Genomic DNA, 7,500 nt, shown 5'->3' with positions numbered 1-7,500 from the left:
CTTTTTGGCCTGTGGGACTTCTGAGGCAGCTGATGGGTACTGGCTGGCCAAGCGGAATGCAGCTTTGGTGGTTGCTGAGGCAAAAACATGGACATGGGAGGAGTTCGGTGAGGCCACGGAGAACGATTTACGAACGACTTTGAGGAAATTCTAGTCCCTACGAAGAAGGGGGAAGCAATGCACCATGAACATTGTGTATAGTGGGGATGGGGCACTGCTTACCTCGACTCGGGACGTTGTGAGCCGGTTGGGAGAATACTTCGAAGACCTCCTCAATTCCACAGACACGCCTTCCCATGAGGAAGCAGAGTCTGGGGTCTCTGAAGCGGGCTCTCTTATCTCTTGGGTTGAGGTCACCGAGGTGGTTAAAAAGCTCCTTGGTTTAAAGGTCCCGAGGGTGGATGAGATTTGCCCGGAGTTCCAAAAGGCTCTGGATGTTGTGGGGCTGTCCTGCTTGACACGTCTCTGCAACACTGCGTGGAGATCGGGGACAGTGCCTCTGGATTGGCAGACTGGGGTGGTGGTCAAGGGGGACCGGAGGGTGTGTTCCAACTACAGGGGGATCACACTCTTCAGTCTTCCTGGTAAGTTCTATTCAGGGGTGCTGGAGAGGAGGGTCTGTCGGGAAGTCGAATCTCAGATTCAGAAGGAGCAGTGTGGTTTTCGTCCTGGCCATGGAACAGTGGATCAGCTCTACACCCTCTGCAGGGTCCTCGAGGGTGTATGGGAGTTCGCCCAAGCAGTCTACATGTGTTTTGTGGACTTGGAGAAGGCGTTCGACCGTGTCCCTCGTGGACTCCTGTGGGGGGTGCTTCGGGAGTATGGGGTGCCGAACCCCCTGATACGGGCTGTTCGCTCCCTGTACAATCAGTGTGAGAGTTTGGTCCGCATTACCAGCAGTGAGTCGGACTCGTTTCCGGTGAGGGTTGGACTCGGCCAAGGCTGCCCTAGGTCACCGATTCTGTTCAGAACTTTTATGGACAGAATTTCTAGGTGCAGCCGAGGTGTAGAGGGGGTCCGGTTTGTTGGTCTCAGTATTGCATCTCTGCTTTTTGCAGATGATGTGGTTCTGTTGGCTTCATCAAGCCGTGATCTCCAACTCTCACTGGAGCGGTTTGCAACAGAGTGTGAAGCGGGTGGGATGAGAATCAGCACCTCCAAATCTGAGACCATGGTCCTCAGTCGGAAAAGGGTGGAGTACCCTCTCCGGGTCGGGGATGAGATCCTGCCCCAAGTGGAGGAGTTCAAATATCTTGGGGTCTCTCTCGGCTGGCCTGGGAACGCCTCAGGATCCCCTCGGAAGAGCTGGAGGAAGTGGCTGGGGAGAGGGAAGTCTGGGCTTCCCTGCTGAGGCTGCTGCCCCCGCGGCCCAACCTCGGATACAATGGATGGATGGATATATCATCAGCCATTATCTATCCACTGCAGGATGAAGGCCTCTTCTTCACGTTTCCAACTACTACGATATTTTGCTGCCAGTGTATTTAATGATTTTCAGCTATCGACACACACACACACACACACACACACACACACTATATTGGTTTACGGCTGAAATCACCATTTTTATCTCTAAATATGGTATGTTTCCAAAGGTGCTATTGACATGAAATGCTCACCAGATGTTGGGAATCAACTCAACTAATAGATACATCCAAAGAAAGTAGAACAATTATGCTCAGAAATTAAGTTGTTTATAATAATGTGAAATGACTGATAAAAAGTGTTGAACACGCCAACTGATATTTTTTTAATACTTTGTACAAAAGCCTTTGTATGCAATGACAGCTTCAAGATGCCCACTGTATGGAGAAACTAGTCGCATGCATTGCTCTGGTGTGATTTTGGCCCATTCCTCTACACAAGCAGTCTTCAAATCTTGAAGGTGCCTGGCTTCTTTTATGGACGTTGAGTTTCAGTTCTTTCCATACATTTTCGATTGGATTAAAGTCAGATGATTGGCTTTATTTTTTTTCTTTGAAACCAATTGAGAGTTTCCTTGGCAGTATGCTTTGGATCATTATCCTGCTGAAATGTCCACCCTCATTTCATTTTCATCATCCTTATAGATGCAACAGATTTTTGTCAAGAATGTCTCGGTACATCCATCCATCCATCCATCCATTTTCTGAGTCGCTTATCCTCACTAGGGTCGCGGGAGTGCTGGAGCCTATCCCAGCTATCAACGGGCAGGAGGCGGGGTACACCCTGAACTGGTTGCCAGCCAATCGCAGGGCACATTTAAACAAACAACCATTCGCACTCACATTCACACCTACGGGCAATTTAGAGTCTTCAATCAACCTACCACGCATGTTTTTGGGATGTGGGAGGGAACCGGAGTGCCCGGAGAAAACCCACGCAGGCACGGGGAGAACATGCAAACTCCACACAGGTGTGGAGTTTGTGAGACAGACGGTCTAAGTCTCGGTACATTTGCCTGATAAGGCAAATCATCCTTTCTTCAATAATGTAAAGTTTACCAATATCATTTGCTGAAAAACAAACCATCATGTTCCCACCTCCGAACTTCACTGTTGGTATCGTGTTTTTAGGGTGATGTGCAGGGTCATTTCTCCTCCAAATGTAGTGTGCATTGTGGCATCCAAACAGTTAAATTTTGCTATCATCAGACCTGACTATATTCTCCCAGTATTTAACTGGCTTGCCCATATGGTGTTCAGCAAACTTTAAACAAGCTTTGACATGCTTTTTTTTTTTTCAGAAATTGGGGTCTTCCGTGGTGAGCGTGCATACAGGCCATGGCGGTGGAGTCCATTACTCACTGTTTTCCTTCTGACAACAGTACCTGCTTATTCCAGGTCTTTTTGAAGCTCTCCGCAGGTGGTCCTTGGCTCTTGGACAACACTTCGGATTATTCTTTGCACTCCACTGTCAGAAATCTTGCGAGGAGCACCTGATCGAGGCAAATCTATGGTGGTATGGATTGGCTTTCCACTTATGTACCTGTATTATGGACCCAACTGTGCTCACTAGAACATTCAGAAGCTTAGATATGGACCTGTTACCAATGCCATCATTATGTTTTGCAACAATTAGTTTGCGATGGTCTTGAGAGAGCTCTTTGCTCTTACCCCTTACGAGATTTTGTCTTGACTCACACCTTGGCAATGAGACCTTTTTGTAGGCTTTCAATTTGGACTGAACTAGCTAATATTCATTTGCACTGACAAGGGGCCGAATTGTTGTTTGATTATTGATAGATTTTAGGTGTCGTCTTGGCTTTCCATTCCTTTTTGCACCTCCCTTTCTTCATGTGTTCAATACTTCTTCCCTGTGTCATTTCACATTATCACACACAATTTAATTTCTGAGCTTATTTGTTCTACTTTATTTGTATGTATGGATTTCTTGCGTTGTTCCCAACATTTGGTGAAAATGTCATGTCAATAGCATTTAGTGAGAAAAATGGTGACGTGTTAAATTCTTATTTCCGCCGCCATATATACATACATACCTGTTTTTAACATACAGCGTATGTTTTGAGGAAGAGAGGGAAGATATGCTCTCAGATGAGAACAGAATTGGAAGCAAAACAGATGAAGCACAGTTATGAAAAGTAAATACATTTTCTGTCCAGGGGGTGAAGGTATGGAATGCATTACCAGAATATCTAGAAATAAGCAACAAGCATCCTATAGGCTTAAATATTTGTCTAAAAAGAGTAATACAATTTACAAATTTACCAAGTTACCAACTAAACAAACAAAAACCCATGTCCACGTTTCAATTCTCTTTCGATTATTTTGTTTCTTTTTATTCAAAATAGTTTTGTGTCCAATTGTTTTGATGTGTAAATATTGAAATGCATCTGTCAAATGAAAATGTGAGATGTGAGTTAGGGGAGGGAGTGGGGGGCTGGGGGGCTATACAAAGAGCTGAAGCTTCTGCCCCACCCTTTGCTTTGTCCATTGTTTTACCTTGTGTAGTGACCAGTAAACATAATTCATAAATACATATATAAAAATTAGCACGGATGCATAAAGTAAAATTAATCAGCGTCTTCGGACGCATGACTTCGTAGTCTGCCGTAGTGCTGGAAATCTGGCATCTGATTTTTGTTTTTTCACGAGACAGGACTCTAGAGTGCCACTAATTTGGTCGCATATGCGCCCTAATCTCTGAATGATGCTGCAAAAAAAAAAAAAAAAAAAAAAAGAGGGTTCGTACAGGTACACAGTCATTTGAGGAAGAAAAAAAACATTTCCGCAAATTGAAAGCAGACACATGATGTGTTTTCATTGTGAACCAATTAGAGATAGTGAAGATTGGGGATCCTCAGTCTGATTGGCCATGTGCGTGACTGTGTGCGTACTTTTGAAATGCGGGCACTCATGTACATGAAGCTAAGTCTTCTGACGGCGAGCCGGTAGCAACATTGTGAACCTATCCAGGAGTGCCCTGGCAACCAAAACGAAGCACAGCAATGACACATCCAGGAGGCCAAGAAGGAAGTACTGCAGGCTTCCCTTGCCTCAGGTCAGATCAGAGTTCATGATTCAACAGTAAGGGAAAGAGTGGGCAAAAATGGAACCCATACCAGAGTTTCAAGGCAAAAACCAATGCTGACAAAAAAGAACACAAAGGTTTGTCTCACTTTTGCAAACAAGCATCTAAATCCCCGAGACTTTTAGGAAAATATTCTCCAGACAGAGGAAACAAAAGTTGAAACTTTCTGAAAGGTGCCTGTCTGGTAACGTGTCATAAAAGTAAGACACCATTTCAGAAAAAGAACATTCAGGCGTTGGTAGTGTGATGGTCTGTGGCTGCTTTGCTATTGACCATTAATTTTTGGCCTCAAACTGAAGCGTACTTGGGTTCTGCAGCAGGACAAAAATCCAAAACACGGCAGAAAGTTGACTTCACAATGGCTTAAAAAAAATGGAGTGGTCTAGTCAAAGTCCAGACTTGAATCCATTTTAAATGCTGTGGCATGACCTTAAAAAGGCTGTTCTTGCTCGAAAACTTTACAGCGCTGCTTAAATAAAACAGTTCTGCAAAGCAGACTGGGTCAAAATATCTCCAAAGGGATCTGAAAGACTTATTGCCAGTTTAAGAAAAAAAAGAAGCCTTTAAGAAAATGTGTAGTTAGTTGTTTGCATGTAATGTTTTTTTTTAGTGTTTTTCCGGCTTGCACATGCCCTGAGTGCCGCCCACTTTTTACACAGTCTTGGGGAAAATGCTGTCGGCGCATTTGTCTTGAAATACTGCGACTCAAAAATGGTGGTACCGCATAGTTTTTGCTGGCCACGTAGTTCTACCAAGTTATGGTTTTATTGCAACCCTGATTTTAGGTTAAAAGCAAGAATGTGGTGATTTCATCATATTTATTTATGAAATTTATACTGGGCTGGTTGGGCCAGCATCTGTCAGGTACGTGGTGGCCCAACACAGTGCCATACTGGCCCAAGGGCCACTGGGCAAACGTAATTGATTTCACAGTTGTTGCTGCTAAAGCTGGCCCAGCAATTAGGTTTAGGGGGCAATTACTTTTTTTACACAGGGCAGGTAGCTTTGAGTTGTTTTTTTTGTACAACAAATAACATTATGATTTAAAAACTGCCTTTTTGTGTTTCCCCGGGTTATCTTTGTCAATTTACATGTGAAGTTTTTTAAGGTAGCGGCTATGTGCAAAAAAAATATATATATATTATTTCACAGCACCGCATACCACACACATATATAATTTCTTTTTTTGGGGGGGGAAGGGGGTTGGTCCTTGACGCTATTGTCAGCAAGAACTTTTACTGCTGCGCTTGCATGTGACTTTGATGCTTCAATATCATCACTCCATTACAGTTCTGATCCAGGACGCAGTCTCATCCCAAGCAGAACATCTCAACACAATGGACCCAATGGCTCATTACAGGTCAAAACAGCATCCATCAAGCAGCACCAGTACCGCAGGAAGCAGAGCAAACTTGGCCAGTGTCTCTGAGCTGACCTTAATTAGCGTGATTAAGCAGGCAGCTGTCAATCAAAGAAAGAGCGAGCAAGCGAGAGACACTTACTTGAATCAGCAGACACTCACTCGTTCTTTCATTCCTCCGAGCAGCAGACGAGAAGAATTGGATGAAACAGAGCGAGGCAGAGCAAGCCGCCACAGACAGATGGGGAGCGTGAGGGGGCCGGGGCACCGGTGGCTGTGAGCGTGGGGGCTGTAATCCCACTATTATCAACGATACATTGTTCTGTGAGGGACAGGGTGAGAGACGCTGAGACTGACAGAGAGAGGGAAGGTGCAAGTGGAGGGGGAGGGGCATTGTAGTACACTGAGGGGGTGTGTTTTGCTGGGGGCGTGGTCAAGGTCTTTAATATTTCATCAGCAGCTGGAGGCGTGATGTTAGCGACAGCAAAAAAGACAGAAGAGCAAGGATTTTAATCACTGCTTTATGTGTTTTAAGTGAACCACACAAGTAACAACATGCCGCCATCGCCGAGTAACAATGCGCCCCACTTCAATGATGCACTGTTTGTATATAGCACGAACATAAAAAAGCATTATACTAGACTTGTACAGCATAAGCAGCACTAGAAGTGTATATGTCATGGTGTGTGTTTTTGTTGACTTGGTTCTGATTAGATTTACTGTAGTTTCTTCCATGCTTTTGTCAAGTTTTCCTGTTTCAAATGTTTGTCTGCTCATTTGGTTATTGTCTCCACCTGTTCTCGTCAGCCCTCTATCTTGTGTCAACTAATCAGCTCCCTCCAGCCACAAATGTCTTGTCCAGGTATTCCTTGTTGTCTCATCAATTTGTTTGTATTTAGTTCCCTATTTTCTTTCAGTCTGTGTTGCTGCATTGTCATTTGTTGATTGTCGTCAGTTGTCATAGCCCATGTTTCCTTATCCCAGCATGTTTCTTCGTGGTAAGGATCTTCGTTTCCATGTTTCTTTGTTACTCTGAATTAAGATTTTTGGACTTTGTTAATTTAGCGTTCGCTCCATGATCCTTGTTTGCCTTTTTGGGTTTTGAAATTAAAATACCTTTTTTTTTTTTTTTCCCCTGCGCTCCTGCCTTGCCTCCCTGCTTCCCTGCACTTGGGTCCTCCACATTTTGCCTTGCCTTCAACACCTTGAAAACCCAAACTTGACAGTATAGCTCAATCATTCAATGATATGACCTCAACTAAAAGTGTATAGGTCCAACATAGCACCTTCTGACTTTAACTAGAAATGTATAGCTCTAACAGCACCATTTGACTGGACCTGGATAGTATTGCATTCGTTACTATTCCATTCTATTTTTCATTCTTGAAACAGAAACCTGCAGTTGCACCCCAGTTTCATTGTTTCTGCCCTTACAATGACAATAAAGGCTTTCAATTATTTTCTATTCGAGTCTATTCCTCTAACAGTATCATGAGACCTCAAGCTGTATGCTTTAAAACAAGTGTTCTCCAACCTTTGTGGCCCAGGGACCCCATACAAGGGAGAAAGAAAAATACATGCAAACAAGGAGCCCCTGATAATCCGAATGG

At 44.1% G+C, this 7,500-nt stretch overlaps 1 protein-coding gene across 4 annotated transcripts in view; it reads right to left on the bottom strand.

Annotated features, from left to right (window-relative positions):
• Positions 1 to 7,500, bottom strand: part of plxnb3 (plexin B3) — a 170,511-nt gene that overhangs the window by 112,303 nt on the left and 50,708 nt on the right. The window contains exon 1 of one of the 4 annotated variants that reach the window (XM_061747954.1): positions 6,033 to 6,251. The exons of the other annotated variants lie outside the window; for them this stretch is intronic. The gene's annotated coding sequence lies outside the window, so the exon portion shown is untranslated. Of the gene's footprint in view, positions 1 to 6,032; positions 6,252 to 7,500 lie in introns of those variants that run through there. 4 annotated transcript variants of the gene reach the window in all.

Source organism: Phyllopteryx taeniolatus, chromosome 1, assembly GCF_024500385.1.
Source record: "Phyllopteryx taeniolatus isolate TA_2022b chromosome 1, UOR_Ptae_1.2, whole genome shotgun sequence".
NCBI classification, from domain to species: Eukaryota; Metazoa; Chordata; class Actinopteri; order Syngnathiformes; family Syngnathidae; genus Phyllopteryx; species Phyllopteryx taeniolatus.
This window is presented reverse-complemented; position numbering and strand designations above follow the sequence as displayed.